At 35.5% G+C, this 12898-nt stretch overlaps 1 long non-coding RNA gene across 1 annotated transcript in view; it reads right to left on the reverse strand.

Annotated features, from left to right (window-relative positions):
• Nucleotides 1-205: 205 nt before the first annotated feature.
• Nucleotides 206-12898, reverse strand: part of LOC109026404 (uncharacterized) — a 98210-nt gene continuing 85517 nt past the window's right edge. The window contains exons 4-5 of the long non-coding RNA XR_010132984.1: nucleotides 6044-6146; nucleotides 206-2406 (exon numbers count right to left, since the gene is read on the reverse strand). This is a non-coding gene — a long non-coding RNA (uncharacterized lncRNA). The remainder of the gene's footprint in view (nucleotides 2407-6043; nucleotides 6147-12898) is intronic.

Raw genomic sequence — 12898 nt, forward strand, 5'->3', positions numbered from 1 at the left:
TTTGGAGAACCAATGGAGAGGAGCCTGAGCTGCTGGAACCTATTCCCTATGAATTCATGGCATAATACGTATAGAAAGATAAAAGACCTCTGAACTATAAAAAATATATATAATATATTTAAAACATATATATAATATATATGTATATACACACACACATAAAGGGCACTTTTTAAAATTTATTTATTTATTCATTTATTTATTTATACTTTAAGTTCTGGGATACATGTGCAGAACATGCAGGTTTGTTACATAGGTATACACATGCCATGGTGGTTTGCTGCACCCATTAACCTGTCATTTACATTAGGTATTTCTCCTAATACTATCCCTCCCCAGCCCCCCACCCCCCAACAGGCCCAGTGTGTGATGTTCCCCTCTCTGTGTCCATGTTTTCTCATTGTTCAGCTCCCACTTAGAGTGAGAACATGCAGTGTTTGATTTTCTGTTCTTGTTTGCTGAGAATGATGGTTTCCAGCTTTGTCCATGTCCCTGCAAAGGACATGAACTCATCCTTTATTATGGCTGCATAGTATTCCATGGTCTGTATGTGCCACAATTTCTTTATCCAGTCTATCATTGATGGGCATTTGGGTTGGTTCCAAGTCTTTGCTATTGTGAACAGTGCTGCAATAAACATACATGTGCATGTGTCTTTATAACAGAATGATTTATAATCCTTTGGGTATATACCCAGTAATGGGATTGCTGGGTCAAATGGTATTTCTGATTCTAGATCCTTGAGGAATCACCACACTGTCTTCCACAATGGTTGAACTAATTTACACTCCCACCAACAGTGTAAAAGTGTTCATAAAGGGCACTTTTGAAAGTAGAGCCTAAAGACAGAAAGTAGTTTTCTGTGGTGGTTTCTTTCTTTCTTTTTTTTTTTTTTAATGTGAGTAGATAATAACCATTACCTTCATGCTCTGTTCAACCCTGAGAAGAGCTTTTCAAGCTGTATTCCAGAAATGCAACATTAGAGTCATGCTGAGAGCTTTTCCTTTTAAAGCAGGTAACAGCTTATTATATAGATGTGGGGAGATATCATTTAGCTACACGCCCAGCTACACTCCTGGCCTGAGTCACTCTGACAAGCTTTGTATGATTTTCAAATAGGATAAATGATCTTACTGACACTTTCTTCCAACCTAGAATGGGCTCCTTTTAATTAGGAAACTAGAAGATATGAAACCTCATTTTTCCCCCTAACTTACTGTACCATGTACCTGCTATTGACATTTTTGAAAAAGACATCATTTTCCACATGTTGGGAAATTTTGTTATATTCAGTTTTATAAGTCATACAGCTTAATTATCCCTTATCCAAAATGCTTGGAACCATAAGCATTTCAGATTTCAATTTTATTCAGATTTTGGAATATTTGCATTCTATATTTTACCCTGGTTAAACATCCCAAATCCAAAAATCCAAAATCTGAAATGCTCCAATGAGCTTTTCCTTTGAAAGTCATATCAGCACTCAAAAGAGTTGAATTTTAGAAACATTTCAGATTTTGAATTTTCAGATTTGAGATGCTGAGCCTGTAACAAACAAAACGCATACACATAAAATGTTAGAAATTTTTCTATTCACGTTAACTTTCCAAAAACTGCATTTTAAAAAAGAATTTTAAGAATAAAAGGAATTCAGATGCTGTCTCAAACATTAAATGACACTGTCTGTTCAACTGACACTGCCAAGGGCATCAAAAATACTTGGGTTTGGTGTCATGAAATGTTTATATCCTTTTCTCCAGATGTAAGACTTAAAAGAGAGTGTTGGATATTGCAGCAAATTAGTAATTTTAAAGCATAACTTGGTGTATTAACTTAGGAGCAAAATAAATGATGTACATTGATTACTCAGTTGAGTTTGATACATTAACTAGAAATACATAAATGTATGATTACATTTTAAATGGACCATAAGAGTTAAAGTGCTCTACTTATGTTGAAATATGTTTAACTAAATGTCAATTACACCACTAATATCATTAAAATATCATAGTTTCCAAATAAATGATCACCATTGACCTTTTTTTCTTATTTCTGAGCTTAGTCATTTAATGTATTTTATTTCTGCTGTAATCAAAATGCTATTCATAAGTAACAACAGAAAAATATGTAAGTATGTAGATAGCAAGAAGGTTTACATCTACAGTTTTCCAACTGAGATATAATCCTGAGGCTACCTAACACTTTCCATGGGATATAAAGACAAAGATAGTTTTATGGAAATAAATTTAGTTAAAATAATTCCCTTTAACAATTTCCCTTCTTCTGCTTCACAAAAGAAAGAAAACTACCTTAGGGGCATAAAAGTCTCTGGGGCATTAGAGACGCTATTTGAAATGTCGGTGGAGGTATTAAGAAAATTAAGATCGTGTCCAGGAAATGCAGTACCTAAAAAAAGAAAAGAAAATTAAGATTAGGTAACAAATCATTTTTTTTTCAATTGAGGGGTACTCAATTATTTTTCTTAAAAAAATTGTAAAGAGTCTAATTCAATTGTCAATGATAGGTCACTAAAAGTACTTTTGATATGAGACTACTAGTTAGGATTCTTCAGATAAACAGAACCAACAGGAGATAGAGATAAAGATATAGATAGATACAGAGACAGAGACAGAGATAGAAATAGAGATAGAGAGAGATAGAGATAGAGATTAGGGGATACAGATAGAGATAAAGATAGAGAGGGGGGATAGAGATAGAGATAGAAACAGAGACAGAGATAGAGAGAGATAGAGATAGAGATAGAGATGGAGATACATAGAGAACTATCTTAAGGAATTGGCTCTTGCAGTGGGGCTAACAAGTCTGAAGTTTGTAAGACTGGCTGGCAGGCTGGAAATTCAAGTAAGAGTTGACATTGCAGTCTTGAAACCAAAATCTATAGAGCAGCCAGTAGGCTGTAAATTCAGGCAGGGTTTCTATGCTGGCTGCAGTCTTAAGGTAGAATTGCTTCTTTTTTGGGAAACCTCAGTCTTTGCTCTTAAGGCCTCCAATAGAATAAATGAGGATTAGCCACATCATTGCAGGCAATTTGCTTTACTCAAAGTGTATTGGTTGTAAATGTCAATCACCTCTACAAATACCTTCACAGCAACATCTAGACTAGTGTTTAACCAAATAACTGGGCACCACAGCCTTGCCAAGGTGACACATAAAGTTAACCATGACAGAGATATATGTGTTTTTTGCATATGACTTGAGTCAATAAAACTGAGTAACATTACTGTAGCAAAACTTTCATTCTCATCTACTTATTTAAGTGAACATAAGCTTTTCATCTCTAAGGAGGAGAAATAAAGCAAAGGTGATGCTCAACCCTGCCTAACAATTAGTAATATTCATGCATGTCTACAATAAGCTAATTGTTTAAAAAAATTATATCTATCCCCCTAAGAAATGCATTTGCTTAATAATTATGTATCAAAATGTGTAATATATTCATGCCATTTAGTCCAATTTTGTACTAATAACTATAATGAAAACTCAATCCAAAAGAAACATTTGAACAGTTAGAACCTACGGACATGAATTTTAAAAATTAGTTCCCAAATGAATACTCATGTATTTATTGCCGAGTAATATGATTAATAAGGGATTTTTAAGCATAAAAATCAATTAGGTTATAATTCAGAGGCAGAAATACAAGTACGAAGAAAACTACAAGTGAAACAATAGAAGATTTTTAAGCATAAAAATATATTGAATTAAGAAACAATTCTGTGGGGGGATGGAATGGAAATAAAAGAACAAAGAAAACTACAAATGAAATTTCTTTGAAAAGCATGGTCACCTAGTTTTGAATGGGTTATAGCTAGTAACACATTGCTATGGTTTTTGTTATATTGAGTGCTTTTAAAATGGTTTTATTCTAAAAGGTCAATATTTATATTATACTGAATATTACATCCCTTATCATTGTTTATAGTGATGAAAAGAAATTTTAATGTCCTTTTAAATGTGCAGGAGGGTATATAGCTTTTTAGAATTCTTTTAGCAGGTGTGTAAGAAAAAAATTAGGAGATTACTGTCATACACGATATGCCTTAAGAATACAAAAGACATTTCTGTCTAGAAATAACTATGCTAAGTGGAGGAAACTTTTCAAGTTCTCAACTCTACAGAATATATTGCTACAACACAACCGAACCTTAGAGATCATGTTGTGCAGGTTCATTATGCGAAAATTGGGCCCAGAAAAGGTAATAAGAGGTTCTCTTCACCCACTCTAATATCTTTGCCTACATCGTGATGTAGAGACCTCTTGCTGAGATGATTTGGCACAGCATCCTGCTATGCAGACAAGACTGTAAGGGCAAATACACAGTATCAGAATGGTACATGTGAACATTGTAATGGAATTTTATTAAGACATTTTATTTACTTAGCACCTCCAAGTTTATCACTTTTTGCTAAGGATAGATTAAAAGTTTGTCCCTGAACTTTCAGAATTTAACAGGTATTAATATGGACCTATTTGACAGCCTGATTCTGGCATATAAACTCTTGAAGTATAAAAAAATGGCTACCAAAGATCATGGCCCTCAGATGCCAAATGCTAGAATCGAAGGGGAAGCTGAGTGCTTTACCTGAGGTAAAGTGCTTAATATAATCATGACTAGGCTTTGTAAAAGAAAATATGGAGAGAAAATACCAAAGCAGTATTATATTCATTTGTATCAGTTTATATTAGGCTAATAATGTTGTAGATGATTTTTTTCTTTTCTTTTTTTTTTTTTTTTTTACAAATTTTGTTTAATGGGATCATATTACTTTTACAATAGAAGATTGTTTTCAGAAATATTCAGAGTTTGTAAGTTTCTTCACATTCACAAAATTTGGAGAGTTTAGACTGAAAAGCAGTATCAGGGGAGGAGAAGATAAATAATTTTAGAGCTTTAAATAGAGATCTACTAAGGAATATAAGGACTGATAAGAAATAAATATCAAGGCATTTATGCCTTTATATTTTCTATTTAATACAATTATTTCATGTAATCAATTGAAAAAGAGATAAAGCCCCACCCTGTTGGGTTGTGACACATCAGACTTAGCCCCAGAGTGGTATCATTGTCAATGAGGCACAATCCAAACAGGCAAAAAAGGTTTCAGTGGAATTTCATTCCTTAGTTAAACCTCTGTAAAGACAGTAAAGGGAATCTATTTCTAGGCACTCAGCAAAATGTCACAGTTAGTGCATCTTGTTTTCTCTTCTCTTCTCCAGTGCTCTCAAATTCCACATCCACTAGAGCCTTTCATTTGCCAAACCAAGGTAAGAGGCAACAAAGAAAAGAAAAAAGAAATAAATAGATAAATAAATAAATAAAAACTTTCTCTGCAATCTTCAGTCTGAAACTGTTTCTTTCCAAACTCATTGATTTGCTGAGATTCAACCACTTTGCTGGGTCCTCCTCCCTTTCCCTTTCTCAAGCTGGTGATGGATATGGGTTGGATTGGGAGAGTGGGAGTGGGCTGCAAGTTACAGGATTCCTGAATCATCTTGCTTCATCTTTAACTTTATAAAATTTGTGAAAAATTAAACATTTACTCACAAAATCATAACAAATACACTGTATCATTTTCTGCAACATCAACAACAACAACAAAAAATCAAAATTTGTAGTGAACGTCCACTTTCTTTTTTTTTATTATTATACTTTAAGTTCTAGGGTACATGTGCACAACGTGAAGGTCCTTCTCCACTTTCTTTTAAAAATGACACTGACAAAAACTCTCAGTCATTGAAACCCTGTGAAGTGTGTACTTCAGGGAAATCTGTGTTGATATGCACATGTGCCATGTCAGAATCACTCACTACAGGAATACAGATGCAGTGTCTGCAGAAGCGTACAGAAGCCACATAGCACTGCTTGGAAAGATCCGTCAGCACCAGCCGTTTGCTCTTTCTAATCTTTGCTTAGAAAATTTCTCTTCCAGCCACCACAACTGGGATATCTCCTGCTCAGTGGTAAATCACTTCTATTTCATAAAATGGCCTCTTAGAGCAATTTTTAATCTACTTTACTACCATGATGATCTGCCTGATCACGCTGATGTCTTCAAGGTGACAGCACCCACTGCATAATTCTCAGCCTCCTGGATCACACCACAGCCCCTCACTGCCTTCACTGCTGCAACATAGCAAAAAGAAAATTATTCTTGAATTGCTGAAAAAAAGGATGAATAAATTTATAAAAACATTCAAAACAATTCCAAAAAAGCATGAATAAATTTTATAATACTTTCAAGACAATTTCATTGTTTGATATTTATTTTCTAGATAATTGATCTACATAATTTAACTATTGTTTCCTCCACCCAAATAAAACCTAGAAAGAAGAAATGATATGAAAGGGAGGTAACTCTGGAGAAAGAAACACAGTCAAGACACTCTATAGATTGGCCCCTTGAAAATATATTCTCTCACTCTGCCTGAATTGTCACATTGAATTAGCCAGACTACATAAAACTCCACTGTTGGAAATATTTTGGGTTAACATATATCTTCCTTTAAAGCACAAACAATCTTGGAGTCTTATGTTTAAATCAGCTTATTTTCATACTAAAAGGTGATTAGGAAGAGTTCATAAAAGATGGATTTTATTTGAGAGGTATGACGGGTTTTCACAGGGGAGAAACAGGTAATATTGAAGCAAGGAGGCCTTCCATGAGAAGGGCAAGATCAAAGATTTTACTTATAAACCTAGGAAAGCACTGAAGAGAGCGTCTAAAGAGGTTGGAAAGTATGAGTAGAGAGTTATGATACAAAAGATGCTCTGTGAGCATTATAATTTTACCCAGAGCAGTGTTTTGCCCTGGAAAAGAGGAGGAAGTATCTTCTAGCACTGAATACTACCCACAGACCCTCTTCATGGACGAGCCCTCCTCCCTGTCTAACTTCTATTCAGTTATTCACTTAAGCAACATTTATTAATAATCCTCTGTTTATAAATTACAAGAAGAGTTAGATGGGGATTTGGAGGACTGGTGGATAAGCTAGCTATCATCTGCAGCTCTACTTCATGGGGAAATGTGCACCAAGTACCCCAATATATGAACTCAACTTATTGTGAGAAATGCATATAAGAAATAAGTCAGAATATTTTTAGAAAGCATGCAGAAAGAGGAAAACATTTAGCTACTTATAAGTAGCTAAATAGAATGCATACATTTTATTGTCCTACTGAAACGATATATATTTTTTAGTCATTTATACAGTAATATAAATTAGTTTAACACAATTGATTTTTTCCTAATTCTTAAGCTGATACTATTGCCAGGAAGGGGAATTTTTATTTTGGTTTGAGATCTATGCAGAAGACATCATTTTGCAATATGGATCATGTTTGGAGGTTGTGCAGGCCGAGATACAGAGATGAAGAAAAACAAACAAACAAAAACTTAGGGCAGTTTAAATCTAAAGGTCTGCTGAAAACCCAGTAGGAACTCAAAAATGTTTTTGGACAAATAGGCTATATATGATCAACTCAGGAGTGAAACATTAAGTAGAGAGATATTTCTTCTCGTTTGTATTTATTAGGGACTACTCTACGAAAAAAGAAGGGAAGATTGCTGGTTGATGAGTTTGAGAAGGTGCCACAATCCAGCATATCCTACCTGATATATTAACTCAGCCAGAACAAAAGAAGCAGAGGGGATAGGGTTCTTATGGAGTCATAAAAAGTAATTCAATGCTAGCATTAAATCTTTAAAGGAGTTTGTTGTTAAAAGGAATGAGGAACTGAGGCTTAACATGACTTAACAAAATACATTTCACACCCTGAACTAGGCCCTCTATTTTGGACCAGTTGTACATCTCTCAGTTTGTCTCCATTTATAGACAGAAGAACACACTGAATTAGGTCATTAACAAGACACACACAATGCACTGCCTTCTCAGTATAAGCAACCATAAAAATTCATTCTGGGGAAAAGTAAACCTGCCCTTCAACATTTCAGTTGTTGAAAGTTGTGCTGAATTAGATTGCAAAGATTACATAATGTCTTTGGGGGTTGCAGGCCTTTCATCCTGTCAGCTGGCATGAAAACTGCTAGGTGCTCTCAAACAGCACTAGAATTAATATGTGGGCATGTCCTATCACTTCGTTTATACAACACATCCTTGGGTTTTAAGAAATGAACTTGATTAGCCTTCCTCCAAGTAATGTTCTGTCATTGTCCAAGACTAGGGGAAGTAGGTTCTGACTTTAAGAGATTTTAATCCCTGTAAAGAAGAGCTCTTCAAACGATCAGAATTGTAGAATATCAGAGTTCAATAGATCTTAGAGTATTTTTTAGACTAAACCCCTCTTTTTATAGATGAAGCCACTGAAGATCAGAAAATTATTTGTCCAGAATCACACACCTAGCTAATGGAAGAAGCGACACCAGGTCTTTGCCTATTGAGATTCAGGTTTAGATACTTAAATACTAAAACTGTGCTGTACAGTCTCCAGGGAACTCTTTAAAAGTGAAATTCCCATATGCCACTCCAGACAAATCATCAAAATCTCTGGGTGAGGAAACTTAGCTTCTGTATTTTTGTAAGTTTCCCAGGCAATTCTAATGTGGAACCAGTTTGGAAACCACTAGTCTAGGAAAAGAGTCTATCATCTTTGGCAAAGACAAACAAATATCTCCCTTTCTCTAGCATGTTCTTGGTTCTTGGTGTTCTTGCTCTTGGTGTTCTTGGACCTATTGTCCTGGGTCTAACTGTTGATAGAAACCCCTTTCACACTCAGAAATGTCCCAGTATGCATGTCCCAAGCTACATCCTATCTTTAATCTATCTAACTTTTAGGAATTGAAATGACATCTCCCATGGCAAATGCAAAAGTCCCCCTAAAGAGTTAAAAAGTTATAGCTATGAGTCATGGTGCCAAAAAAGAATACAATTTATCAGCTACTCTGGAATTCTCCCCCTAAAAAAGAGGTATTTCTATGTCCATGTTGAATTTTGGCTTCCTAAGCTTAAGGTGACAATGTAGCCAGGTTTTCAAAGACTTTGGGATGGCTAACTTTCTGGGATCTCCCTAGATTTAATATTACAGGAGTTCCCTACTTCCCTTAACAACAAATAGCAATTTATTAATGTCAGATGCAGGAGGAATAAAGGAATCCTGACACAAAACCAAGTTATTAACGAAAATGCTTATACCTGTGACATATCCAGAAAACTCATTTGTACCATTGAAGGAATTGTTAACTTCCTGTATGTTTTTTTAAATCTCCATTTCTATTTGTTGTTATTGTTTATTTTTGTCAGGATGTTTTCAGTTTGAAATAACAGAAATGTAATTCAACTAGCATGTGGTAAAAATTAATTTATTGACTATGTAATAGGGAAGGAAAGGAATGATCCCAGCATCAAACATTTTGTACCAACCTAATATATTCAGGACCAGATCACCACGATCCTTTCCCCTTGGAACATCACAGTGTACTCCATATAAATGTACAACTATTACATGTCAATTAAAAACAAAATTTTAAAAATTAGCCTTTTCCAGGCCGAGACGGGCAGATCATGAGGTCAGGAGATCGAGACCATCCTGGCTAACACAGTGAAACCCCATCTCTACTAAAAATACAAAAAAAAAAAAAAAAATCAGCTGGGCATGGTGGCAGGCGCCTGTAGTCCCAGCTACTCGGGAGGCTGAGGCAGGAGAATGGCATGAACCTGGGAGGCAAAGCTTGCAGTGAGCCGAGATTGTGCCATTGCACTCCAGCCTGGGCGACAGAGCGAGACTCTGTCTCAAAAAAAAAATAATAATAATTAGCCTTTTCCTCACGTTTCAGCTCTGCGTCTTTCTAGGTGTGGGCCTCATTCTCTAGTATTGTTGCCTGGCTGTAGCCACATGATGAGTAGGATAGTTTCTAGTGCTCTTAGGTTCCTATCCTTCCAGTAAGGGGACCACTGAGGCAAGAAACAATTTTCCACCCTTGTGCCAATAGGAATATCCCAAGGAGTCTGATTGATTGACCGATGTCATTAAGCTACCTCTCAACCAATGTATGCAGCCAGGATAATGAGTGCTTCGGTTGGCCACAACTGTTATTCCCATCCACTAATATTGGGGTATATAAGGAAGGGGCCTATTATATAAGTAGGAAGGTGCATATGGGAAAACTTGTTGTGCAGTTTAAAACAATAACTACCACATAATAATACCACCATCCTCATAGAGCCTCAAAAAATAAACAGTTCAATAGATTAGTAGAGAAAATCTCAAAACATATTTAGGGGTAGACCTGCTTGCTTCTAAATTAAAGGTAAGAGGAATGCTGGATGAAAAATATAAAGCTTATTCTTCTAAATGCACTGTTCCAAATTCATTGAAATGGAGTGAGAATGTCCTTTCTTCACATAAGCACCTGAACCTCTACTGGGAAGTTGCCATTAGAAACGCAGTTACATACGAGCGAAAAAGCAGCTGAAATCTCTCTTTTATTCTAATAGGATTCTGAGTGCAGATGGAGGAGCATTAAATTACACAGGAAATCTAGAAAAGAATGAAATCCAGACCGAGGATGTCCTAACCCTTCCCTGACCCTTAAAAACAAAAAACTGTGCAATTGGCACTTTAATGCTTTATATTCACTTAGCAGGTGATAGCAAGAATTTGTGGATTACTGAAATGGAGCCTGAAGAAAGCAGGTCAAAAAACGGAGGCATATGAATAGGTATTTAATTCTTTCTCTGATAAATTTTAGAATATATTTCTTAGACCTTTGTCTCTGAGTTGGAACTACATTCAAATATGGAAAGAAATATTGATTGAACACAGCTGGTGAGCATTTTAATATCACAGTCCAAGAGGACGAAGCAGGAGCCCGTGAACTCCTCTCCAGTATAATCTCTGTTTATTATCAGATGTTTTCATACATTCAATTCTGCTCCAGGAATGCCTTTCTACACTTTGTAAATAAGAAATAGTAAATGTAAATGAGTCCGTAATTAATTATATAAAGAATAAAACTGAGGCATGAAGAAGTTGGTCTCCTTCTGAGAATTCCCGTAAATTATCATGGAGTCTAAAAACCAATTGCTGAAGGAGGATATGGTCAGTGCATTTGCAATGTTAGAGAAGGAAATATTTTTCCAAGCTCAGCTAGTAACTACTGTACTCATTTCTATGCTTCAGGGATCAACTTGTGATTCTGTAGATCAGTATTTCTCCAAGTTTCAAATATTAGTATAAATGCACATTATAGGCTATCACCCCATCTTTGCTGATTTAGTATCCGTGAAGAAAGGGCCTGTCCTAGAACCTTTATTTTAATAAGCATCCTAACATATTTCTTAAGCAAGCTAAACTTTAAGAACTACTGTTTTACTATTTATTAATTACCAGTACACTATTTTCTACCTCTAGTATATGATTTATTTTTCTTTATATTTAACTTTTAATAAAAACAACATTTGATCAGTATATGATTTTTCTCTTTATATTAAACTTTTAATAAAAACAACATTTGATCAGTATTGCCTTCTACTCCTTAAGGAACTTAGGAAAGCATTCCTTAAGCACAATTCAAGGTATATCTAGCCTACCTGAGATATATAAACAAAAGTTCTCTATTATTCATTCAAAAAATATTTACTGAATATTATTTTGTGACAAACTCCACTCTCTGTACTGGAGACAGAACAACGACCAAATAGACAAAAATCACTGCCTCCATGGAATTTATATTCTGGGTGAAAGAGAGGTTGCTAATACGACTTAAAAGACGAAAATATACAATATGTTAGATAATAATACTTTCTAAGAAAAAAATGAAACAGCATATAGCAATAGGTAGCACATAGGTGCTATGGTTTGAATGTATCCCCTCCAAAATTTATGTGTTAGAAACTTGTTCCCCAGTGCAGCAGTGTTGAGGCCTAATGAGAACCATTTAGATCATGAAGCTTCTGCCATGCCACCGTAAAAAGTACTCATGGGAGTCGGTTCTCTCTCTTCTGCTTTTCTGCCATGTGAGGACACAACATTCCTTCTCTCTGGAGGAAGCAGTGTGTGATGTGCCATCTTGGAACCAGAGAGACCAGGCCCTAAACTGACGGTGCCTTAATCCTGAACTTCCCAGTATACAGAACTGTGAAAGAATAAATTTCCACTCCTTATAAATTATCCAGTCTGTGGAATTCTGTTATAGCAACACAAAACAAACCAAGACAATAGGTGAGAGGAAAACAGTATTTGAAATTTTAGACAGGGCAGTCAGGGAAGGTTCCACTAAAAAGGGAACATTTAATTTCAAGCCTTAGAAGGTAAAGAAGTGTGGCTATTTGGGAAAGGAGAATTTCTGGCACAGACACCAGCAAATGCAAAGATCCTGAAGGAGCAAAAGCATGCCTGGTATGTTAGATGAAGACGAAAGAGATCAGTGTGCTTGGAGCAAAGTGAACGAGAGAGCAGTGGAAAATAAGATCAGAGAGCTGGAGAAGGGCAGATCAAGTAGTATCTTACAGGTTCTTCTAAAGACTTTGGTTACATTATGAATGAGATGAGAAGCAATTGGGACTAAAGATTCTGAACACTGTTCTTTTTATTTAAAAAGCAAAAGTAAGAGAGGGAGTATAATAGCATGGCTTAGAATGCAAATCCCTGACTCTGGAGGATTTTACTTCCAACAATACCTAGTTCAGTGATTTGGGCCAAACCTGCTAAAGATAATAAAAAAGACTAGCTAATATTTTTTAACTTCCTAAATCCATTAAAGAACTAACAATGCAATTAGGAATTATCAAATTTAGGAGAAATTTGGAAGAAAACAGGAATCTAAAGAGATGAGCCTAACATTCAAAACCACCCCACCAGTGGGCATTTGTAAATCCAAAAAGAGATGATTAAAAGGTTGTGCAACACTTTTTACAACA

This window comes from Gorilla gorilla, chromosome 2, assembly GCF_029281585.2.
Source record: "Gorilla gorilla gorilla isolate KB3781 chromosome 2, NHGRI_mGorGor1-v2.1_pri, whole genome shotgun sequence".
In the NCBI taxonomy this organism is placed as follows: domain Eukaryota; kingdom Metazoa; phylum Chordata; class Mammalia; order Primates; family Hominidae; genus Gorilla; species Gorilla gorilla.